We start from the raw sequence: 27,308 nt of genomic DNA on the forward strand, positions 1-27,308 counted from the left end.
TTCACTAATAATTTTATTACTTACATATTGGAATAGTAATACAATGGATAAAAAGCATTAAACACATGATTATATTATTAAAATTAATTTCACCTGTTTCTTTGAACTTCATTTTAATATGGCTGCTAGAAAATTTACTTCCCACACTTGGGTCTCATTACATTTCTACCAGACAAAACTGTGGCAGGTGGTGCCAGCCCTGCTTCTCTATTGGGGAACAGATCTAAGTCTAAAGTTCTGTGAACATGCAAGAGGAGCAGGAGCTCCCTGAGATTGGAAAATGTATTCTGGTTGAATATATCCCAGCATCTTGAGAAGGCCTGGCACCCAGTGGATGGTCAATATCTGTTGGTTGGACAGTGGAAAAATAATGTAAAGTATGAAGTTAGTACCCAAAACAGACTTCAGAAGTGTTCTATACCTTTGCTAGAGGTGGATAGAAAGTTTGTTTCAAACATTACAGTCAGATAGCATATTAAGCAGAGAAACATTCATGCTCCGTGTATGTGTATTAGGTTACAATAATCCAAATGTATGAGAAGCTCCACTGAGGCCCTGGAATGGGAGCCGGCTGCACTGTCAATACCGGCTTTACTCTTCAACATGTGCTCATTCTCCACTCAGAAGTTCTCACTAATAGGAATCAGAGTGTGCTGGGTTTTAGCAGCAATTTTCTCATGCCATCTGCTTCCTACATTGTTAACTTCTTTAAGGAGTTTTGTAACATTCAGAAAGTGTTCATTGATTGCCATTTAGCTTAATTTTTTTTGTAAGCATTAAAAGAGGACTTATATGAAAATTCAAGATAATGAGTATATTTTGTTTTAGGCTTGTGCTATTTGAGACAGAAGCAGTTCTAGAATAGGCAAGACAGGGGACCACAGCCCAGCCCCGTGAGAGACAGAGAGAGAGGAGGGCAAGGCAGGATGTAAGATGGATGCACATAAGCCATGGAGCAAGTGAGATGTCTTTTATTTTTATTTTATTATTTTTTTAATGGCTGCACCCATGGCATATGGAAGCTCCTGGGCCAGCAACTGAATTCGAGCTAAGGCTGAGATCTATCCCTTGTGTGGCAATGCCAGATCTTTTAACCCACTGCTTCAGCTGGGGGATTGAACCTGTGCCTCTGCAGTGACCTAAGCCGCTGAAGTAGGATTCTTAACCCACTGTGCCACACTAGGAACTACAGATGCCTTTTAGTTTTGTTCTGACAATTCATTTCCTAAAAAGTGTGAATTGTTTCTGTAAAGACAAACACATAAATTTATTGCTGGTTTTTATTTTAATGTCTCAGTAACAATTTGAAGCAAATTTAGCGAATGTCAAAAGACCAATCAAATTTCTTTCCATTAAACACATACATTCCTTAAAAGCTAATAATTCTTGGTATTTGTGATGATTTAATAATCAGTAGAACATTATCATCCACTTAATGGTATAACTATCATAAAAGTGTCAGGTACCAGATCTCCAGATATGATGGAATCTGTATGAAACAGAAACATAAAAAGATAAAGGAAATAGACTTTTTTCTAGTATTAGACATTAAAAATATAAACATTGTAAAGAGCAGAAATGAATATTAACTAGAATCAACCCAGAGTTCAAGTATATCTATTATCCCTTGCTTGATTCAAAAGCATTATTCTGAATTTAAAGTCTTAGTGCTAAGTAGTTTCCTGATCAACATTATACTATTGATTAATTCCAGTAACTGAAAAGAATAGTTACAGGTAAAATACTAGTTTTATTAAATAATATTACCTTGGCATTCAAAAATTTAACTAATCACATTTTGAGCTTGTTTTTTCTTAGGAGGAAAATGTATTTAAAATACATTTGCTAAAATGAATAAAAGTTTTCATAATTTGTGAAGGTGGTACCACCTCATTTTCAGCTTTTAATGCAAAGTAGACATTTTTCTTCCTGACAAATTCAGATAATACAGTTTGAAAACATATAGTACGAGGGAGACAGGAAGATCAAAGATGACAAAAGATGCACAGATCTAGCTTAGTCAACCACACAGCCAATGAGATAAAAGACAAAGTGGTTACATTTGATAGGTATAATGACTATATATGTAATACACTACATACAACCGCATATAACCACATAGTTTATTTTTTCAGGTCAAAGGGCTAGACATTTTAAATCTCTGTGATCAGTGACAAATACACAAAAGTAAAAAGTATAGAATGATTTTGAATATAAATCTGTTGCTTATTAAATATCTAAACCTGTCTGTTGTATTAATTTTCTATTGCCATGTAACAAATTACCACAGATTTGGCAGCTTAAAGCTGCTAATAAATTTCCTATTTCACAGTTTCTCCAGGTCTGCGTCCTGGTGCAGGTTGGTTGATCCCCTTGCTTAAAGTCTCAGCAAGCTAAAAGTAAGGCGTGGACTGAGGTTATGATCCTTTTCCAGACTCAGTGGTTAGCAAAATCCTTTGCATTGCAGCACCAGGACTTGGGTCTATTCACTTGCTAACTACTGGGCAAGGACAGCTGTCAGAGACAGAGGCTGTCACATGCTCTCATAACAGGGAGAAAAGGTTTGATCTATCATGGCCAATAGGGGAGCACCCACTGCCATGTCTTGTCTCCTTTAAGAAACAATTCTAACTAGGTCAGGGCCATCAATCAAAGCCAGCTGATTAGGGACCTTATTTATATCTGCAGAATTTCTTTTTCAATATAAAGTAATAAAATCATTAGAGTAAGATCCTATTATATTCACAGGTCTTAGGCTCAAGAGGAGTAGGTTTTATACAGCATGTGCATAAGCAGATGAGAAACTTAGGATCATCTTACAGTTCTGTCTACCAACCTGATAACCTACTTAATTTATATAAGTAAACTAAGTTATCTAAACCTCAAATGCCTTAATATATAAAGTACCAATGATATCTACTTCATAAGCTTATTTTGAATATTTCATGCATTAATAACAGTAACATACTTGGCCTAGTGACAAATAATCAACTCTAATCAACGGCAACATTTACCTCCAGGCATTCTAGACTAGATCTGACATGATCAAGGTGCAAAGACAATAAGCGCTGCAATTAGACTAGAATTATCCATTTCTACATTATTTCTTTGTATGAACAATTTTTCATTATTATTATTTTACATTATTTCTTTGTATGAACCTACTGAAACATGAAGATTATCAGACCAGAACAACAAAGAAGAAAGAGGAAGAGGAAGAGAATCCAGGGATGTGTCAATTATAAAACACAAACTTAGATAATGTGGACAAATTTCAGATAACATAAATTAGGAACATTGATCAAGAAGTAGTAGAAAGTCTTACTAAATAAGTAGACATTTTAAAATGTGCCCAAAGAGGAAGATTGGCAGTACACTTACACAAACCGAAATAAAATTACTTTGTATTTTTAATTCCCCTCTTATTTTATATAGATGCAGAAAACAGAAAAAACAGATAAACAATTTTTTTTTGGCTTCACTCACTGCAGTGGAAGCTTCTGGGCCAGGGATAGAACCCATGACACAGCAGTGACCAAAGCCACAACAGTGACAACAACCAGATCCTTAATCCACTGTACCAAAAGGGAACTCCCAGAGAAATTTAATTTTTGAAACTAGTAAAATCTAGATACCAAAACCTGGCAAGCATATAACGAGAAATGCAAATTCAGCCAATCTCACATGATCAAAAAAAGAAAAAGTAAAACTGAAAGAAAATAATTTTAAGTCAGTAAGTCTACAATGTCTTCAAATTTTGTTCTTTTAAGAGCTGGTAATTTTTCCCCCCACATTAAGAGACGTATGCTTCAACACACACACACACACACACACACACACACACACACTATTAAACAAGGAAAAAATGGTTTCATCACCTCATATTCAGAAAAAAATATTATATAATTTAACACACATTCATAAAAAATCCTCATAGCAAATGAGAGCTTAACAGAAATGTCCTTATATTAATAAAAGCTATTTAACAAACTAACAGGCAAACAAAAAAATCTTGCCAAACCTCATTTTACCAAAAACAACTAGAGAAACTGAATAAAATACATAGAAAAATAACTGGATTCTGAAAAGAATAATCAAAGCTGACTGGATCTCTTAAATTCTTGAGAAAGGGGAAACAGTGAGACAACATTTGGCTCTGCTTGTAATGCCAGGATGTTTGTTTTCCAAAGTTAGGTAAATAAAAGTAGCTGGAACTTACAACAACCTGAATGTTGGCATTCAGCTTTGCCAAAGACAGAGATCCATGAAGGGAAGAGCAAAGAAATGAGACTAAATGTTGATGAGCAATCTTTTGGAAACATTTGTTCCCTAGGGTGAAACTTCCCAATGCAAGCAGAAAGCAGCTGCATTGAGCAGCAAAGATTCAGTAGTCTCCTATTATGGAAAGGTAGAGGTTAGAGTTTAGGGCAGGTAAGACGGAAGAGTCCTGCTAAACATGTCTGGCTTTCATCAAAACCCAGAGGGCTACAGTCTAGAAGGCGAAACAGCAATAAACCCAGCCCAGATCATGCTAAAACCCCGATCAACATTTTAGTTGTGAGGTCATCTCTCTGTACTCTATCGTCCTACCAGAGAAATCAAGTGCTCTGGAGGAAGTTAACATTAGAGAAATTTTTCAATGTTTGATACAAAATGTCTGGTATTCAATAAAAAAAAGGAAATTCTGATGATCAAAATTCTAGAGGAAACTAGACAGTAGAAATAGACTATTCTGCCATTGAGTTATTGGATATTTTAAAATGACTACAATTAATATATATAAGGATTTAGAAGGAAAGAGAGAATTTCACTAGAAACCTACTAGAAAAAAGTAAAAGAAATTCGGTAGATTGAAAAATAATGTAATTGAAATTTAGTAATTTAATCCATTATTTTAATAAAATCTTAGCAGAGGATTAGTAGCAAATATCCAGATTGAAGTACATCAAGAAAAAATAAAAGTCAGGAAAAAAATGATCAGTGTGGGAAATAATGAAAAGAACTATATATATGTTTAATTGAAATATTAGAGAGGAGAGAGAAAAATAAGAGCAATAGTTGAAAAATGACTGCCTGAAAATGGTCCAAAGATAACCAAAGACAGTAATCCCGGATTTAGAAAGCTCTCCAGACCTATGCTGGCTAAGTACAAAGAAAATGTTACCTTAGGGGAGTTTCCTTCGTGGCTCAGTGGTTAACAAACCCGACTAGGATCCATGAGGATGTGGGTTTGATCCCTGGCCTTGCTGGTTAAGGATCCAGCGTTGCCCTGAGCTGTGGTGTAGGTCACAGATACGGCTTGGATCCCTCATTGCTGTGGCTGTGGTACAGGCTGGTAGATGTAGCTTCGATTCTACCCTAGCCTGGGAACCTCCATATGCCATGGGTGCAGCCCTAAAATAGCAAACAAACAAACAAACAAACAAAAAAAAAAAAAAAAAGGAGGGTAAAACTGCTGTTAATGAAAGGTAAAGAGTAAATCTTAAAAGCAGTCAAAGAACAAAGACACTTACTTTCAAAGGGTTATCTGGTCTCACAACTTTCATCCCAATAGTCGAAGCAAGAACCCAGCAGACCAATATGCAATGGAATGAGAGCAAATAACTACTAACCTAAAGGTACATGCCTAGTAAAACATACCCTTTGATTGGGAAAGAGGAAAAACTCCTCTTAAGAAAAAACAAAACTTGAGGACTTACCGCAGTGTTTAAGATTCTGGGGATCTGATGATGGAAAACAGGATTTAAAGTCAAGCTTCATGAATTATTAGCTAAATAATTGTAGGCATGACAATTAATCACAAGAAATATCATAAATAATGGTACTTGACTAATGAAGGTGCTAGGATTAAATGAGTACTTAGAGCAAGACTTCATATGATACCTGACTCACGGTAAGATACCAGTAACTTTTAGCTAAAATGTTCTCTTACCTGTGACTAGTCCAGATAATCTGAACTACTTTTTTTTTTTCTTGGACTCCTACTTTGTCATTCTTCCACCTAGAGTACCTTCACTTACTTTCCCAAACCACTGCCCCAACTTTCAAATTTATTACTCCCTCAAGGTCAAAAAAATGTGGCATTCTACCTGCAGCCTTGATCATTTCCTCCAATATACTTTCCTTTCCAAAAATTACTATTTTATCTTTTATGATGCTTTTTATGTAACTAGTTATATACATATTTTATCTTATGCTTAGTATTTACCATATTTTAAAATATTTTACTTATTTCATTATGTCTTTCTCTAATTTGTAAAATACAAATTCTAAGAGGGTGGAGACTTAATCTGTTTTGTTTACCAAGTATCACTCCCTTGAATGTTGTCTTATATTTGACTGAAAGAATGGATGGAAATATGTATGATATTAATTGGTAGCATATAGTCCAGAGAATATTTTGCTCATAATTTATAGATATTCAATTGTTTTATTTTCCTAACAAGGAAAAATGTATTTTAGGATTCCTTTAAATAACACTTTCCTGACAATCAATTAAAACCAATTCTATAAATGAGGATTGAAAATCTCAATGAAATAAGAATTGGGACTGGTTCCACTGTGAAGTGTTTACATATTGATTCATTATAGTTGATTCAGTCTTAGCCACAAAATTCATCTTATTGTATGAAACTTATTTTTAGATTTCTGGAAATCTAGATATGATTAAAAGAATAAGTAACAAAAATCTTATATCCTTTTATTAATTCATTACTTATATGATCCTATACAGAAAACCCAATATTTCTTTCTTCATTAACAGTGTTTTTTAAAATTGAGAATACATAATGAATTCAGTCCTTATAAGAATAAAGGGCTCTCTGCCCATTGACTTATCTGTTTCTTTTCAATATTATCACAAGCACTCGGTTTACAAGGACTTGTAGAATTAACCATAAAGATTGCCAAATACTGGATAAAGTGATACTCAGGATTAGACATAAATACAGTGATCTTTATTCTTAAAAACAAACAAGCAAACCTATGTTAATATTATTTCTTTCAGCTGGAGAAAATGATTTATCTTGGTGATTTAAATCTAAAGTGAAATAATATGTATTATTCTGACAGAAAGTTAATGGAATATTGAAAAACAATTTCTACAAAATGTTATAAATGTTGAATTTGATTGAACATATTTTGAAATAAGGCAATGAATATATGTTAAATTGAGTGATACTTTCAAGGCAAAACTGCTTTAGAAAAACACATTTCTTTAACTTGGGAAAATGTAATATAACTATGTGAAGACTATGAAAAGCCACATGCTATATGTGGGTATTAAAGGGTATAAATCAAACTACTTTGACCTTTTAAAACACTTTCTAAAGGAAATATAAGCCTGTAAGAAACTTGGTTATTGATTTCATGTAAAGATATTTTTGTTAGTGATAAAAGAGCAAATTAACATTTTAGTGCCTATTATAATTGAGGAAATGACTTTAAATACAATTTCCACTACTTTTATTTCCCATATTCTAGTCAATCTACTAATAAAATTCATATTATATTCTTCAAAATAATCTCAGCTATTTTTCCACTCTGCTATTTTCGATCAGTTTCTGGTAGCAATGCTGATTGCTATTATATTATCACATATATATTATTTATGTGATAATATACTATATATAATATCTATAGTATACACTATATTATTTAATGCACATATTATGCATTAAATATAGTATAATATAGTTCCCTTATTGCATGTTGTACCTTCATAAAACACTCCTGATCCTTTCCAAAGTGTTTCCTTATCCTCAACAACAATTTTGTTTGTTTTTAAAGAGTATAAAACTAGAATTACCACTACCAGAGCTCAAATTTTATTCTTTACTGATAACACAGCCATGATGGGAAACAGTATCTGCCATTGATGTATACCATTCAAACACATTCCTATAACTTGAAATCTGCTTTCATATTGAATCAATTTGACAACTGAAGCTATAGCCTATTGCCCACAGCTTTATCCCCAGGAGATTTATAGCACTTAAGCATACAAAAAATACAATCTTCTGAGGGACTATCACAAATATTAAGATGCCAGAATATGAATGCAATTCTGCTAGAGATTGTTTAGATATTTGGGACAACTACTCTTTGGTTTAAATGGCAAATGACAATAATAACGCAAGCACACCATGGTCTGCAAATCACTTTTTCCCCCATCAGGCTTTTTCTAAACTATATTGCAGAAAGATTACACATAGTTCCCTTCTCTCATACTCTCTAGCACATAAGAAAGTCCATAGAATTTTACATCTTTTTTGCTCGAAGCTGTCTTAAACATTAGATTATTTGGCTCAGTTGTCTAAAAATTTTCTGTTTGTTAATCTTAAATAAGAAACTCTTATGCAAACACATCTCCCTAGGGTGTATAAATAAATAAAGCTGTGGGAAGCAGATGTGCTCTAACTGAGCAGGGGAGGAAGCCCAGAGCCCTGCCTGTTCAGTTGTCATCACCATTTTCCCTCCACACCAGCCCCGGAGGACACCATTCATCTCCCTGGGGTATCAAAACACAGATTGAAAACCACTGATCCATCCAATGTATTCCATTTTATAATGAGAAAACTGAACCCATAGAGGCTAATTGCTTAAGCTACTGTAACTCTCTAATGGCAAAATGGAATTAGAACTCGTGTCTCCTGACTCCCTGTCCAGTACTCCCAAATGTAGCTGAAAAATCAATTAAAACCATCTGATAAATGAATGTATTCTGAAATATTTATTTTTTGAAACAGCCCATGAAAACAATCTGAGAATTTTATTAAAGTTCAAAACATCTGTTGAATAATTCTCTTATATGAAATTCCATATTCTCTTTTCTCTGTATATGATTAAGTGGCTAGATGATCAAGTTGACACCACAGTGATGCTGTACAAACATCAGTGACCAGTAGCTGTTATCTTTTTCTTCATAATAGAGATGGCAAAAGAGAAAACCCTAATACTAACTTTATAACCAATGGTCATCAGTCTATAACCAACATTATGGGCAGCACGTACATAGAGTAAGGAAAACTCTCCTGACTCTGCAGGTGATTTTCAGGCTCGCTATGGGTAACACTCATGTTCACAGGGCTTGATGGTGGCAAAATTAGAGAGAGTAAATACCACCACTTTGATTGAAGGATGCAGTCATGGTATGTTTGCAGCCTCAGGATATATGTAAATCCATGGCTGAAAGTTTTCAGACCACAAGTACAGAACTCATTTTCAGCATAGTGACCCCAAGGGAAATGACCATCTTGAAGAATAGAAAGGTAAGCTAGACTTTTTCACAGCAGAAGTAGAAGCAAGTACCAAGGAAGCAATGTAATATTTGCCTATTGTTTTAGACAGTTTCAATGCTTTTTACAATAGCTCATTTCATCACTTGGTAAAATAAAATAAAACATGAGTACAACAAAATATTTAGATATTTTGAATGTGTTGTTGAAGTTATTTTGACTCCTTTATATTCTGCAAAATTTGGGGGTATTGATAATATTTTAAATTAATTAGGATTTTTATTTTAAAGTCTACAAGTTAGAGGCTATCTTGAGACTTATACAGAAAGCATTTATGTGCAACACGAGGTAGACACATGATAGACATATGGATAGATACATATATTGCATATAATTATAGACATATTAGGATATTTTATACAGATTTTATATTATATATAATCAAATTTAATGTCCTCTGAATTCAATGTTTAATTTCAGGGTTAAAGAAATAACCTTCAGCAAATCCCATATATTGCAGTGTTTCTGTACTTCTTTCCTTTTTCAAGCATAAATATTTCCTAGAGGGATTCTATCACATCCCAGTTAGAAGAGCCCTGGTCTGGAGTTCCTGTTGTGGGTCAGCGGTTTAACGAACCCAACTAGTATCCATGAAGATGCGGGTTCGATCCCTGGCCTCACTCAGTGGTTAAGGATCTGGCATTGCGGTGAGCTGTGGTATAGGTCACAGACGTGGCTTGGATCTCGCATTGGTATAGCTATGGTGTAGGCTGGAGTCTACAGCTTTGATTGGACCCCTAGCCTGGGAACCTCCATGTGCCACTAGTGCAGCTATAAATAGACAAAAGAGACAAAAACAAACAAACAAAAAGAAGAGCCCTGGTTAGAGAGTCATAATGTAAGACCTAAAGCAAGTCATAATTGTTGTGACCTTAAAAATTACTGAATGCTTTGTTCATTTGCAGGTTGCAATTTCTTGATAAGAGAACTGTTTTGTCTTATGGCAAACCACAGTGATTTCACTACAGGTTGACAAGCTATGTTTGCAATAGAAATCAACAGTAAGAAGGGTGAAATAAGAACTCAGACAGGTGTTGTAAACAGGAAAGCGGCAAGTAGGAAGGGCTAAGGAGGTAAAACAATGCTCGGAAAAGTGGGAACTAAAATTTCAAATAGCCCTCTCCTCATCAGCCTGTCAGGATCTGTGAATTCAATCAATAAATCCACTAAGCAAATTTCTTATTTTCAAGTTTCAGTATTATGAAAACAAGCCCTCTGAAAATTGTTTGGCATTTTAGAATTTAATGTTGTTGATTTGATTACTACTCCTCTCCCTCCTCAGGATAATCAAATAGGTATTTCTTTCTTCTTTTGTTCCTTTTTTCCCTTCTTTCTACTTATTTATTCATTTATTTATTTTTTTGTGGAATTAAAACACAGCAGGACCCTATGGTCCTACCCAACCACCCCACATCCTCTGCCTACCTTTTGTCCATGGGAAACTTTAGCCAAAGAATAAGTTTAATCAGAGAAATGAGAATATGCAGAAGGAAACAGTCAAATAATACCAAATAATATTAGTTTAGTCATTAAGCAACTCAAGGAAGTTTAATTCCATCTCAAGGGCTATAGGTAATATTCTGTACCATATACTGTGAGCTGTCTTATAGATACTGAACCCTCCACCGCCCCGCCCCCCCCCCCACACACAGCAGAGGTAAGGAGTTAACTACATGATGACCAGACTGTAGCCATGAAATAAACTGTCACAGTTCTGAGAACTGGCCTCATGGAAATGGGAACACACTGACTTTGTAACTGAAGGCCAACTGTACTTAAAACAGTCAAGATGATACTGGTCAGACTACCACATGACCAATTTCAAGATGACTATCAGAGCAAACTGTGATGTTTCTACATGTAGTTCCCTCCCTCCACCTATAAAAGCTCTTGAACACTGATTATCAGGGGTAAGAGAGTGGAGAGTTGGCCTTTGAACAGGAATCTGCTTACAGCCTGGCTGCTGGCCTCTGAAATGAAGCAAACTTTCCTTTCCATCACCCTTGCCTCTTTATTGGCTTTAGAGTGACTAGCAGTTGGACCCCACTTTTGGTAACAGACTCAGGGAATGAAGACATGTTTTTATTCTACCCGCAATAACTATATTGTATACAAATTAAACCACTTGGGTTTTTAGGTATCTTCCACATGTATTAAACTATTAACATAATGTGAATTGAGACAGGAATGAAATACCCCCAAGAAGAGTCAGGGTGTTTGGATCTGGTCTAGGAGGAGGTTGTGTATAGGCTACTGAGCAACTCAACTAACTGCTTATGAGTGGTCATAATATTTATATAAATAAATGCCAACTAGGGAACTAACTCTACTAACTCAATCTTAAAATGATCATGTTTCTTATCTCTCTATTTATATTTCCTAGAAGAGCCAGGTGTTAACAAGGATAGACTTTCTGTCGTGCCCAGTATTACCCCAGCTGTCTAGAGCATTCCTCATGATCCCTTAATTCCTGTTTAACAAAATTACGTTCTGAAATGACAGCTGTGGACACGGTTAAGTGGCTTACCATTTGCAGTTTTTCTTGGAAGAGCTACGGTTAAAGTTTACTTTGTTTCCGATCTTTCACAACAGCTCATGAGGCAAAGTGTGTTTTTAAAAACATACAGAGAAATGTCTGTTGTGCCATAATAATTATTTACTCACCAAGAACATGAGAAATTAGTCTTCAGTGTGTTTTAGTTAAATAATGTCAAAGCCACTGTTATATGCGGAGAGGAAGCAGATTCTCCAGTGGTCAAATTTTGATTTGTGATTTGAAATTTAGAAATCTTTTTCATATTTTTTATTCTATTACTATAAATATTTATAATGAGAGGAAACTTCTAAGTATGAATCATGAAAGTAATTTATAAATATGGGATATATGGAATCACTACTTTATTTATTTATTTATTTATTTATTTTTAATTTATTTTTTTCCCACTGTACAGCAAGGGGGTCAGGTTATCCTTACATGTATACATTACAATTACATTTTTCCCCCAGCCTTTCTTCTGTTGCAACACGAGTATCTAGACAAAGTTCTCAATGCTGTTCAGCAGGATCTCCTTGTAAATCTATTCTAAGTTGTGTCTGATAAGCCCAAGCTCCCGATCCCTCCCACTCCCTCCCCCTCCCATCAGGCAGCCACAAGTCTCTTCTCCAAGTCCATGATTTTCTTTTCTGAGGAGATGTTCATTTGTGCTGGATGTTAGATTCCAGTTATAAGTGATATCATATGGTATTTGTCTTTGTCTTTCTGGCTCATTTCACTCAGTATGAGATTCTCTAGTTCCATCCATGTTGCTGCAAATGGCATTATGTCATTCTTTTTGATGGCTGAGTAGTATTCCATTGTGTATATATACCACCTCTTCCGAATCCAATCATCTGTCGATGGACATTTGGGTTGTTTCCATGTCCTGGCTATTGTGAATAGTGCTGCTGTGAACATGCGGGTGCATGTGTCTCTTTTAAGTAGAGTTTTGTCCGGATAGATGCCCAAGAGTGGGATTGCGGGGTCATATGGAAGTTCTATGTATAGATTTCTAAGGTATCTCCAAACTGTTCTCCATAGTGGCTGTACCAGTTTACATTCCCACCAACTAAAATCATATATCATATAATTATTTTCTTACAAAATAAGGTAAAAATTTAAGCAATTGTTTTAAAATTTTAAGACAAAAATAATTTTGGAAGAAGTTACTTTGAATGGTTCCTTCACTGAAGTAATATCCCTGATAACCTAATACAGATTTCCATATAACTTTCTGTTTGCCAACTTATTTTCCAAAATATTTAAAAGCTAGTCTTTGGTCTTTTTTTCTACTTTCAGGAAATCCAAATTGTCTCCCAACTTATATCTACAGATCTGAATCTGTCCCCCAAATTATATCTGTCACAGAATAAATTCATGGCTCCTCACATTTGGCATTTCTTAACTATTGATTCAGGATGCAGTCACAAGGGGGAATTTTGCTGTTGGTCCGTAGTATTGTATGTACTTTTCATTGCACATTGTTAATTAGTCAAGGAAATCTTGGCATAAATGAGAGGAGTCCTGTTGCAATCTTCTTACATGAGGGAATAGGAACATTACCTGAGGGTCAATGACCCGCCCCCACGCTGCCAATTCGTATGGATGTATAAAATTCCTCTTTAAATACTCAACAGGTACTGGAAAGCTTTTCTCTTCTTCCCTGAGTCATCTGCAAAGCAGTAATGGTACTGAAAAAAATGCATGACTCTCCATTACAGTGGTAGAAGTCTAAAGGGAATTGATGACATTTTCACATTTTTCTGTTCATGATACTACTTTACAACATTTCAGTGGGCAATAATAATGTAATGTACAGCATTACATTATTATTGTAGTTTCTTAATAAAGATACTTTTTAAAACATGGAAAATTAAATATACATCATTTCGAGTTTAATTTTTTAAATCTATTTTTTTAGTGAGTTTTAAAATTAAATTCTCAGGAAAAATATGTCTTTATGTAAATTGTAAATTAATTTTTATTTCCACTACTTAATTTGAAAATAATCACTATCTCTAACATCCCTCTGACTTTTCCATAAAAGAAATTAATACTTTTTTGTAACTAAATTGTTATGCTATATTCTTTGTTCTTTAAATTATCTCAACTTTTTAAACTGACCATTAAACTATTAGACATTTAATGGCTTTATTTTGTTATTAATACAAGTGTCAATTATAAATGTCAAGTTATAATAAACATATTTACTTTTGTTTTCTTTCCACGGGGTTATTCAAATGTGGTCATTTTTATTCAACATTTATTGATTAAAATATCTTACATTTGGCAAGATGAATGTGTGGGGAATCTTGTATTACTGGTGCTATCACTAGCAAACAATTCACCAAAATATGAGCTTTATCCTTTCTCTTAAGTGGTTGCAAATAAATATAACATTAGTTTTTTTCCTTAAGAAGTGAAGGCATGGAATGTTTATATTAATAAGATTAATAACATTGGGCTCATAAAAATGAATCATGCTAAAAACCATTATTTCATGCTCAAGAGTAACAAATAGCTGTTATTAAATCTCATCATCGTAATATTAATAAAGAAAAACACAAGAGAATCAAAAGAAAATTCATTTGTTTTTTTAAAAAATTCCACAAATATTTACTGAATATGAATGATATGGCTAATTGTGATTCTTTAATGAACCATACAGACAAAATATCCCCACTTGACTATTTGCCTACAAATTACTACAGTGTTCATACAGACACATCATTCTATTGACCAAAAGAGAATATAAACATAACTATTGTCTGTAGGTGTTTTTACAGACCTACAGATCATGTAGGTCAATGTTACAGATTATGTAAGAAATCTATTGCTTTATTTGTATAAGATGGCTGATTAGCTCAGTATACACTGAAGAGTCATGGATAAATAGAGATCATTCAAAGTTTTTAATTCCTAATTTTAAGTGAGGAAAGTAAAATTAAATTAATTTCAAAAATATTTCAAAATTGTGAATTCTCTAAATTTAAATTATCATGAGTACCCATGAATTTCATAATATTCATTAAAGTAATCACTAACTTTTTCCACATTTATATTATCACCAGGTCTCTTGCAAAATATATTGGCAGTTCCATTGGTTTTATATTTTCTTTTATTGCTTGATTTTTTTTTCAAATTTCTTGAGCAAGAATATTTTAAGATATATATTTATATTTATGTAAACATACATAAATAGAACCATTACTGAAAACAGAACCTACGTTGCATATTACATTTATATAGATTGTGAAGCAATTTATGGCTTGGGATTTATTGCTGAAAGTCTGTCATGTTGAAAAACATAGGCCTTCCAAAAGTAATAGGTAGTCTACTAGCTACTAAAAATTATGTGTGTTTGTGTGTGTTAGAATTCTTTCAAAATGCTGTTTATTAAATATTCAATCTGGTCAACAGAAAGTTACCTTATATCTTTCCCTTAGAGAAAAAAAGAGTCAATTCCTTCTTATGAAGCAGAATTTACAGATTTTATTCTGGGTTTTTGCTTCATTATTTACCTAGACAAGCATCAAAGAAGATTCATCTTTCCAATATGCTAATATTTTGATAGATTACTTTTAACTGTGACAAACTAGACTCCAAACTGCTTTGTTACTATGTTCTCTCAAAACCCAGCAAGGAAAAGAACCCTGGGGCTTGTTAAAAGTTCAATGTGCCTGATGTTTTTATTTCGGGAGTAAATTATGGCATATTCTTACCTATGAGAGCAGTGGTGCCCAAATGCCCTGAACACACTGGGACTGTAGATGCAGTCACATCCTGCCTTTGTTGGAAGATGACTCCAAGATCACTGTCACACAAGATAACATGCACCTGACTCCACTAGGACTTTGCCCCTCCCAGCTGGAGGTGAAACTTCCAGGCCATGTCTTGTCTTCCTTCACACAGAGTTCACCAAACTAGCCCCACCCTGACAGAGGCACTGAAAGGTATAGACAAATGTATCAACAGTGGCATCTCAAGGGACTGGTGGAATTTCACCTTGGCACAGCTCACCTAAAGCCTCCAAAACTCCTGGTATAGAATGTTGGAATAATTACACAGTGTATCTGTGACTTTAGTACAGCAGCTATTTGCATGGGAATACAATATATGTTAACTATGAATATTAATATTAGCTGTTCCAGATCTTCTACGTAACTTCATAGTCAAAAGCCACTTTCCCAATTCACCTCTAATTTACATGAATCAAAATTAGAGTGACTGATAAGCATTTGTGGTTGCAATATCTGTAGGCAGTTTAATTATTAAATATCTTCCATATATCAAATATAGTTTTTAAAAATATGCTATTATACAATAAATGTGGATCAGATTTTACAATTTTGTACTACTATCATATATACACATACATGTATATTACGTATGTAATACACTGCTATTTACATGTATATATATTTGCAAACCTATACTATATATATTATGTAGTTTATATATTTATACATATATATATAGTTACTTCCATATGAGGCCAGAATAGTTAAGTATAACAGTTCAATTTTTCTTGACAAAATATACCTGAGGGAAGTTCGGCCTTTCATAAAACAGATCAAAAGAAAGGCATCTTGCTCATCCAATTTACAGATACTTATTGATACTCTTCCATGTTCTAGGCACCAGGTACATAGTAATCAGTAAGTGAGATAAGGTCTCTGAGGTCACAATATCCTCAGGGTCACAATCTATTAGGAAGACAGAAAAGGAGGAAAACACATACACACACATATACACACACACATACACACACACAACACTCAATGTGTACCAAATCACCCGTCTGTGCTATGGAAAGAAATAACAGCTGGCACTGAGAGTGTTAAAATACATATTTAACAAAAACAAATAATTTAGCTTGATGTGTTAGGTGATTTTTTAAATCACACTTTACAGTAAGGGCAGTTTTTCTCTCTCTGTCTTTAAGAAACCTGAGGGAAGGGATTGCGTATTTCTTAGTATTCTGTCTCCAATTCAGAGCATAGCATTTTAAGCCTTGATTATATTTGAATCAGTCTACGAGCTGATCTTATAAACCAAACTGAGAGCATATAACGTCAGCAATTCATGAAATGTTTATTGGATGAATGAAGACAGTATTAAATTCTGTCCTAGGTCATTTTGTTTTGTTTTGTTTTTATTTGTTTGTTTGTTTTTGTACTTATGGAATGTGGGAAGTCCAGGCCAAGGGTACGACCTGTGCCACAGCGGTGACCCCAGCTGCTGCAGTGACATTGTGGGATCCTTAACCCACGGTGCAAGGGATCCTTAACCCACGGTGCAAGGGAACTCCTGTCCTAGGAGGAGGTCAAAATGTGTACTAAGGTATGAACTAAATGATAAAAAATTATTATTTCATAATGTTACTTGAATTTTTTCATGAATACCTGCCTTATTTTGCATTTTAAAATGAGCTTTAGTATTATTGCCAAGTGAAATGGTAAAATTCCCTTTTGTCTAAATATGAATACGTAAAATTAAAATATGAGGCAGAATAAACATAGTAAAATTTTCCTCTCAAAACCAAATCATGTTTTATATAAAGTATAGAAAACAAACATACATTGAGAAAAGTTTAACAGTAGCATAAAAAAGCATTTAGTATTTAATTCAATCATGAAATTAAATATATGAGCTATTTAAGAATTCATAATATGAGAATTCATATGCACATTAACAAAATATTTTGGTTCTCAAAACCATTTATTAGATTAAAAAATAGTCTAAGGAATAGCCAGATACACTGATTCAGAAATTTTATGTACAGACTAAAGCAGAAACAGACTCTGGCTAAGTTAATCAAAAGAAAGAAAAATATGACAAGAGAGATAATCATTAAGACTCCTGGGTTAACTTACATAAAATAAAGGAAAATAAAAGCCTCATAATGTAAAATTCAAGGCAGCTCCTATGGTCTCAAAAGATTATCTTTGGTGACTTGATTTGAATCACCAGAGGTGCTTATTAAAAATGATGATTTCTTGGGCCACAGCCCAGAACTACTGGTCAGAATACCTGCAGATGGCCTCCAAGAATCTGCTTTTAAACACCATCATGAAGGGCCCTTACGCTCTTTAATATTTATCATTAGTATGATTCTGCTCCAATATTCCAAATGCTATGTTTTCCTATAAAAGTCATATATTTCTGGGAGAAAGAACAATGCTTTCTTCCTCCAACCTGCAGAATAATCTATATACCCTTTTTTCCTTATGTGATACATATTACATTTTACTTTAAATTGCTATTATTTATTTGACAATCATTTTCTCTCACTCTCCCCATAATTTGTAAGTGTATTGAAGCCAGCAATATTATCTTTTTAATCTGTGTATATCTCACAGTACAAAGGACAAGGACTTTTAATGTATAAATCCTTAAAGAATTATTAACTGAATTGAATGAAATTGACCTCCCATATAGGGTTGATAGTTTTGTGGGTAAGAATACTATGTCAATGGACATTTTGGGGGTGTGTGTGGGGCTTTAAAATTGTTAGAATTAATTCTAAGGACTATTCATCACTACTTTATGCAAGAGAAAAAAATACAGCAGGCTAATGTTAAACTTAACTGGAAATCATATTTTTCCCAAAGAATAAAGGCAGAATCAATGACTTTATCTCTCATATATATTTAATGAAATATTCCAAGTCCTCAAATATTTTTACTTCTCTGAAAATGGCATTTGAGACTGACTGCGTTGGGAGCTACACAAGTTTTATTGTTATTTGTCTGCTTATCCTGTTATCTCTCTGGGAATTTCTAAGGATGAGTTAAAAATGTACCATTTATTGATTTATTGAATAAGATATAACAATGATAGTTTTGTTTCCAGCAATGCCCATCTGTATTAGTTTCCAAGCAAAAAGCTTCTTTTAGAAGCTTCCCTTCTAGAAGAGTACACGATTATAAGTAATGTATAATTCAGGACTTAGAGCAGCAATTCGTCTGCTCAATGAAATAACTTTAGAAGCATTTCCCAAGAAGAAAGACCTCTGGTTAATTGGAAACTGTATGTCTATAACATGCGAGGGGTAAACATTTATTTGGATATTTTGTTCATTTTAAAAAGTTTTTTTTCTTTATTGCAATTCTAACTTTTCCATATAACATACACATCTCACATTCACACAAATAATTGTCTTTTAAAAAATAATAACCCCCTGAAGAAATGATCACTAACAAATGATAATTTACTGCAAACATGGTTTAGCTAAAGTGGATATTGCATGTAAATGAAGGTCTAATGGAATTAGAAAGGTCTCACAGTAAATTTCTATAAGTATCTTTTGTAAACTCCCCAAATCCCTCTCTTTGATTTTCCTAATTCATGAATTTTCCTTTAATTTCCTAAGCAAAGCATAATAATTCAGTAATGCTTATCTTGAAAACAGATTTTAGGGAGGGTGGAAAGAAACTGGCCTTGGCAGACCAATGCCTGAGCAGCCTCCATGGAGGTAGAGTAAGTTGGCAGGGTTGATGATCCCTTCAAATGCCCTTCTCACTGTCCCAGAGGTGCCAATGCTGGATGTGAATCCACCAAAGGTGCTTGTGTAGGTGTTGGTTGTGTGCCCACCTGTGATTCCAAGGGACGAAAACACCCCAAACCAGAAACTGGGTGCACGTTACTGTCAAGCTTTGCGTAGAATGTGGCCATTGAGAAAGAAAGAGGTAGATCAAATTGAAAAGTATGTAAATTCTTTAAGGGAAAATAAATAAACCAACAACAATTAAAAAAACAGATTTTAAGTTAAAGAAATATAACTTAATTGGAATTAAATACTATATTAAAATTTGGAGGCAATTTACAAGTTATCATAACTTTAAAAAATGGGTTTGATAAAATATTTTCAGCTCTATTTTAAGTAATACTTATAGATGCATAACTGCATTAAATTCAAGTATCATTTTAAATAACTAAAGTGAAAATAGTATTCGACTAATTTTAAATTATTAGGTTATTAAATGAATGCATTATGGTGAAACATATGCATTTTAAAATAAATAGGAAAAGAACTAAGAATACAAATAATTACTGCTGAAAAGCAGGTAATGGTGAAAGAAGACTTCAAATTAGACATGTTCAATTATATTTCACAGCTGCTTTTTGGGGAACATTTCTTGTCAGGAGTTTAAAAATCAGTATGTGATGAATATAAAATTAGGCATGCTAAAAGTGGCATGGTTTATACATTTATAGTATAGCTTATTTTATAATATAAAGCTCTGTTTTTAGCATTACCATCTTTAGCAGCTCATAACCATCTTTAGCAGTTCATATTTATTACATATTATGAAATCCAGCTCCATTCATGTAGAGACAAAAGAGAGCTATGATTCCATCACCAATGTGTTTCAATAAGTTAATGAAATAGCCAATGTGAAATTAAAATGAGTCAGCAATAAATTTCTTCCCATATGTAAATAAGATTCTATCCATATATTAATTAATAGCACAAGTCTTAACGTCTTGGCAGGACTGACATAGGGAGAGTTAAGTGACTATTTCCTGTGGAAAAGAAGAGAAAGCACAATGGCTTTCCTAATGGCATCTAATAGTTCAAATCTGATTGGGAAATACATTACACTTTGTATTATTTTTCTTGTCTTTTTGGGCTAAGAATTTAAAAGGAAAGTTCATAATTAAGAGATGTTTCTCTGAGCCTTGTCTGGGAAAAACTGAGACGGATCTGTCCCATTGGAGTTAATCTAAGGTCCTAGGAAAGCACTTACTTTAAAGGCATCTAGAAAGTAAAAAGAGCTCATTATGGACAATATTTGGTTACCAAGAATCCAGACTTGCTCCCACTGTGTGGTCCTATTTGAGAACATAATTCAGAAGCAGGAAAGCAAATTCCAAACAAGACACTTGAAAAGGTAAATAAACAAACAAACAAAAACACCCACCAAGGCCAAACCCTATGTCCCTGTGTGGTTGGAAGAAGAAATTCAAAAGTCCTACCCTTTACATTATGGCTGTATTTTTCAAACTTTAGTGAGATTAGAATTACCTGGAAGGCTTGTTAAGGTTTTCAGTTCTCACTCTAGTTTCTAATTCAACAGATGTGAGATGGGGCCTGAGAATTTGCATTTCCCAAAAGTTCCCTGGTTAGAGAAACACATTTTGCTTCACAGCATCATAGGATCTTATCATTAAAGAAATGAATAGAAATAAAAGTAAAAGTAGTATATCTTACACAAATAAAGAAACACACCACCACATTTTGGAGATGTGAAGCAAAGAAAGCTGAGAAATATGTAGAACTAATTATTTGGAAGGAGCTTAAAGATGGACATGGGTTTCAGCTGGGAGGTTTTCGATGTTTCCAAGGGCAGCCAAATCAGACCATGGACCCTGGAACCATCTGACTATAAATTAAGAGTGAGGAGAAAGAGCAAAGGCCAGTTGTTGGTCAACTGGGTCCTGGGGGCTCAGTTACACCAGTGACAGAGTAGGGGATGTTCAGGAGGATGAAGAAAAATAAATAACCATGAGGAATAAGGGCATTAAGTTTAGTAAAATAGTTATGTTAATATATACATATATACATACATACATGTATAATCAAAATAAAAGGCTCCTTTTGTTATGCAATGCAAATATATTTAAGTGATTTAATCGCCTGAACAACAAAGGATATTTTCAAAGATGTACTGTTATTTAGATTAATTAACAAACATGCATTATAATTTTAAAAATTTCCTGAAGCTGTCATCCTTGGGCCATAGCAACCTATTTTCTGTATAAGATAAAGACAACGACATCATGGATATTCCTTAAAATGTCACCATTTAAGAGCCACAGAATCCTTAGGGACACCCCCAAACCCTATTGTCCCAGCTGATTATATTTAGAAAAGATGTCAAATATAATAAGTGACATCTTTTGTTTCCATTGCTAAAATTAAGAAAAAAAATAGAGACATCACCCTGGAATGGGCAATAACAGAAAATATGCTGCAAGTTTATTCTTTCTCTCCACATAAAATATGGCAATGTTAAGTTTTATTATTTCAACATGCTACAATAATGCACATGGATTATGGGGAAGTGATCTTAGTCTAAATCCCACCCTTATCCCTCAAGGTCCTAAAAATAGTATAGAAAAATTTCAGAGGAGTCAAGTTGAAGCTAGGTCATGAATAGAATATATGGCTATTTCATGAAATAGCCCAGAATATGTGATAAGTACCACCATATTTTAAATTAGTCTTTAGCCTCCAGATAATTACCCAGAATGCCACAATAAATATATCATATATTCTTTTATATGTTGTATTTTTATGGTACATTATTAATGAAACATGAATTATTAAACACACATCTCAGTAATTAGTGGCTGAATTCATATCACAGCATGTCTGATAGTAACAAATGTAGTTGCTTTTATGTAGCTCCATTAATGCATATATTTTAATATGTCCCTATTTCTTTTATATTAAAGAGGGATATAAGTTTATATGTGGTATATGCTTTGTTAAGTTTTATGATTTAGACAATATAATAATATCAAGAGGAAAAGTAGATTCAAGATCATTAGCAATGTCAAACTGAATAGGAGAAAGCATTTTAAAGTTTTATAAAACTAATGACTTCTCAATAGGCCTAAAGCTTTAATAGTTGGGAGATGGTTTCAAGTCTTCAATTTCATTAAAATGTACCTAGGAAATGGTCCATTTGAGCAAGTTAAGACAAAAATTCCTTGAGGCTCAAAATACCCTTAATTTAAAACTAGAATAAGACTTTACAGACAGGTATAGCTCACATTGTAAAACAAGAAAACTAAGATCCAGTTGAAGGGATGCCATACTTTGCTCATAGAATCAAATCAAAAAGGTTTGATAAGTGAATCAGTAACTATAGACTTGCCCTAAGGTCACAAAGCCAGTATTTCTGAGCAAAAACTCCAGATGTACTGAGTTTTAGGACACAGACCTTACTACTGTCCTCAGCTGACTAGTTCTGAGCTGAATTTTTCTCCTTTTTGTAATTCATCCCTTCAGCACCTAATTATTAAGCATCTATTTTAATCCAGGTGGTGTGCTAGGCTTTGTAGAGTCAAAGATGATTAATGGTTCTCAAAAGGCTTGTGTGGAGAAATAGGACAAGTAAGCCAATGAATTAGAATGCACCGGGAGAGGGAGTTCCTGTTGTGGCGCAGTGGTTAACGAATCCAACTAGGAACCATGAGGTTGCAGGTTCGGTCCCTGGCCTTGCTCAGTGGGTTAAGGATCCAGCGTTGCCATGAGCTGTCGTGCAGGTTGCAGACACGGCTCGGATCCTGCGTTGCTGTGTCTCTGGTGTAGGCTGGCAGCTGCAGCTGCGATTAGACCTCTAGCCTGGGAACCTCCATATGACACGGGAGCGGCCCAATAAAAGGCAAAAAGACAAAAAAAAAAAACCCTAGTCAAATTTTGTCAAATTTCTATTCAAAGTCCTTCACTGACTGTCCCCATGATTCAGATTAAAAACAGAGCTTATTTGATAGCCTTGTAGGTCTGCCATCATCTACCTCCATACTTGCTTTCTGAACTCCTCCAATCTCAACGATCTTTTTTTTAGCCAGACTCACCTCCCTTTCTATTTCTTCTCAGAAACACGCTCTTCCTTGGAGAATTTGACCCCTGATGTTCCCTTCACCTTGAACACTCTCCCTAGATTGTCCATACTCATAAGTGACTAGTATGTCCCTTACTCACTTTTTTCAGCTCTCTTCTTTGAAATCACCTTTTAACCTTTCCTGATTGCCTCACAAAAATAGCATTTCCTTCTACATATACAGTTCCACATAATGCTCAGGAAACTGAAGCACAGAAATGTGACATAATTAGCCCAAAGGTATATCTTATAGATGGTTGAGCCAAAATTTGAACACAGCAGTCTGGCTTCAGACCCAACATCTGCCTCAATAATAGTGAGAGCTAAAGAAATGGAAGAAATATTGCTGACTGTTTTTAAAGAGATTCTCTCAAGAGGGTTTCCTCTTTGGCTAAAAGAGAGTGACAGGATATATGATGAAGTAAAGACGGACTTGCAAGTGACAGAAAAAACAGCTTGCCTTGCCAAAACTTTCATCAGATGTTACAAGTGGTAGTATCTCCAAAGAATTAGGACAATTTATAAAGCACCTCATTGTAAAAAGAAGTACCTTCTTAAACCATACAACCATATATTTTTAGGAACATTGGCCACAATAGTACCTATGCATAAGAAAGGGAAAGATAAAAGAGAAAGCCAGCAGCAAGAGCTCCCCTCTCTCTCTTCAGGGTTGGCATAATTAGTGGGTATGTTAGGAATGTAAATATAAGAATTTAGGAAACACAATCAATGTTATATGTTTTTCATTTTTAAGTATGTACCATCACACAGTATCATTTTCATCTTGGGCTGTCCTTAAAATCAAGTATTTCTACAAGTTGAAATTAGAGGCCGACAAAATTCAACCATAAAAAAGGGTGATGGCACACTTAATTATACTGTACTCATGAATCAATTTTAAAAACTTAAGAAAAAATTTAGATGAATAATAAACAATACAACATTTAAAAATTTCTATTTACTGTATTACATTTTTACTTATATTTTGTGTATGTTTTTATAATTTTATCAGCATAATAAATCATGTACTAAATAATTTATAAATAATTCATATTTTAGAAATAAAATATGAACAAAATATTATATTAATGGGGAATCAAAATGAAAGAAGTTTAGAGACTGTTGAAAAAAGTTTGACTCCATAGTTCCATGGATATCCAATTTCACTGAGTTCAACCATATGCATAAATATATATATAATTTTTAAATTATTTTTAACAGTTAATTGTTTTAAATATTAATAAATTAAAGTAGATATCTCATTATGTAGAGTTAACATTAGACATCTTAGAAAATATATAATTTATAGAAAAAATCTCGAATCATTTTGTTGGGTTGCATTTATACTTAATAAAATGGAAATTTTTAGCAATCCCTCAGATGCAGTTATTAAAAATGTATAATCTTTAAAATAATGTATAATAATAATTAATATTAATTAATAAAATAATGACTAATATTTGTGTATATGATTTACACAGAATATTTTTCTGCTCTTTGGTAACAATATCTAAATATATTTAGAAAATCTTTAAAAAAATCCTTATGATGTTTGTCAGTGGCAGGAAAATAGATGCCAAGCATAAATCTATCAAATAAATAGATATCATGGATTAAGTATTATCCATGAAGTTCATAATGAACATTATGAACATTATGAACTTCATGTCAACTTTATTTTTCCTCCACATTGATATTCTGGATCCTTAAAAAGATAACTTGTTCATGCTACACTTCATCTTTTGATTTACTTGCAGAGCGCAACTGAATAGTAATTAGCTCGGAAAGAGGTCATCTGTGGGCAAATTGTAAATGGGATTGTTTGCTGCCTAAACAGAATAATGTACAAAATGAAGTAAGAGTGACTTACTAAACTGAACCTGTCTGAGTAGAATGTACTTTTTCCCTAGTGAAAACATAAAAAAGATAGATCACTGCATTATGTCAATTAATCTACCCATATTTCAGTGTGAATATAAGAAATGAAGTATATGAGCTATTTGTGTCAGGATAAGTAGATGGATAATAAATACACACACTCTCACTCATTTGAGTTTACCATAACACTGACATTCCCACACCACGCACAAAAGTTGTACTCAGAAAAGGTGACCTTCCCAACATAAAAAAAGATAAGATTAAAAAAACAATTGCTGCCCACAAATTTTAAATGATTACCTAAAATATATTGTGATACTGTTATGAAGCACATTTAAGGATCCTTCCCCTGTACTAGTATTAATAAAGTTACTGTAAACTGAATATGTTGATTTTCCACCAGATAAAGAGATATTTTCTTTGTTAGAGTTTTTCTAAGTTTTTTTTTTTTTCTTTTAATTTATGTGGGGTAATTTCCACTGTTTGGGCCTTGGTGGAAGAATACCCTGTGGGCCAGTCTTTAAGTGGAGAGCGCATGAAACCCTGAACAGAGGAGGAAGGCCAGACTGGGACAAGCTATAGCTATTTTGTAGTTTTCAGAAGTCAGCCCAGAAGCTGCCTAGTAGAAACCATCAGTCCCTGGGAACTGAGGAAGCAGCAAAGGTGAGTACTGTTTAAAGACAGGGAGGCATGGTTTTTATGTTACATCCTGGCCTGCACTTACCAGATTTCCTAGTTATTTGAAAGAAGACAAACATCATGATTTTATATGATATTTTCCTGATATTAAATTTAGAAGGTAATTAAATATAGACTATTACAGAACAACTACTGGGAGCCAAATTAGAGGCTCCCTGTGCCAGATTCAGTCCCTGGGCCTCCACATAAACCACACTTGTTCATACTCTTCCAATGATGAAGGAGAAATGACCCCACTCTGGACTGATGATCCCACAGGATGACCTATCATCTAAAGGAGCACATAAGTTATTGAACTATCCATTGAAAATTAAAAGATATGAGACAATATTTTCCACATAGTTTTCTGAAGCAAAATGACTGGTTATGGCTCTTATGGTAGTAGAATTTGAAATAGCTTTTTAAAAAATTCTGGTTGTTTTTTCCTATTTTTCTAAACTTTCTACAAAAGAATGTGTAATAATTTTGCCATTAGATTTAAATGTTATTGAAGAGTTATTTAAAGAATTTTAAAAGTCAGCTTATCACTCTCCATAGTAATCAATCTTAGTGTACAAAAAAATGAAGACAATGGAATTGTCTGAAAACATAAAAAATAATTAGCTAATACAGATTACTGTCAGATTTTAAATTGAAAATAAGTATATTTCTTACAAAGTTATTTACAATGGATGTATAAGATGTTCTATACAATAAAGAAATTTTAGCTACCTCTGCATCTTATAGTGCAGCCTAGGGTCTCTTTTCCCTGATGACTTCTCCCTCTGACTCAAATCCAAGTTTTATTTTCATGTACTATTTGTCCAGACCACCATCACTAACAAGGCAAGTTTCTGCCAACAGAGGTAAAAGTTTCTTTCCTAGCTTCTGGAAATGCCAGGTTTTCAAGAATTTTTCAGATTCTATCTCCACTTAACAGAGAAATCATAAACTATTTTTAAAATTCATGGGATCTGTAATCCTTGATCAAGACCAGAAAAAGATTACATATATATAGAATTGAATACATATACACATATATACACACACTGATACATATATCTATAGGGTCCTCCCTTGACATCACAATTATTAATTTTCTGGTGTAGTCTGTTACATGTATGTGACAAGAATTACCTCCTGTTTAATGAATACACAGATACAGGACAAGCCTTAGATAAATTAGTTCAGTAGGTGGCAATTGAATTGAGGCGATCACAGGTCATCACTGGGAGCAAAAGGAGATGGTTACTAAAACTGACTTTTGTTGAAAAACTCTCCAGGAGGCTGTGTAAAGGTCTT

The 27,308-nt window shown here is 33.8% G+C and overlaps 1 protein-coding gene across 1 annotated transcript in view; it reads right to left on the minus strand.

Annotated features, from left to right (window-relative positions):
- EYS (eyes shut homolog) overlaps positions 1-27,308 on the minus strand; it is a 1,324,234-nt gene that overhangs the window by 957,420 nt on the left and 339,506 nt on the right.

Source organism: Phacochoerus africanus, chromosome 2 (genome assembly GCF_016906955.1).
Source record: "Phacochoerus africanus isolate WHEZ1 chromosome 2, ROS_Pafr_v1, whole genome shotgun sequence".
NCBI lineage: Eukaryota > Metazoa > Chordata > Mammalia > Artiodactyla > Suidae > Phacochoerus > Phacochoerus africanus.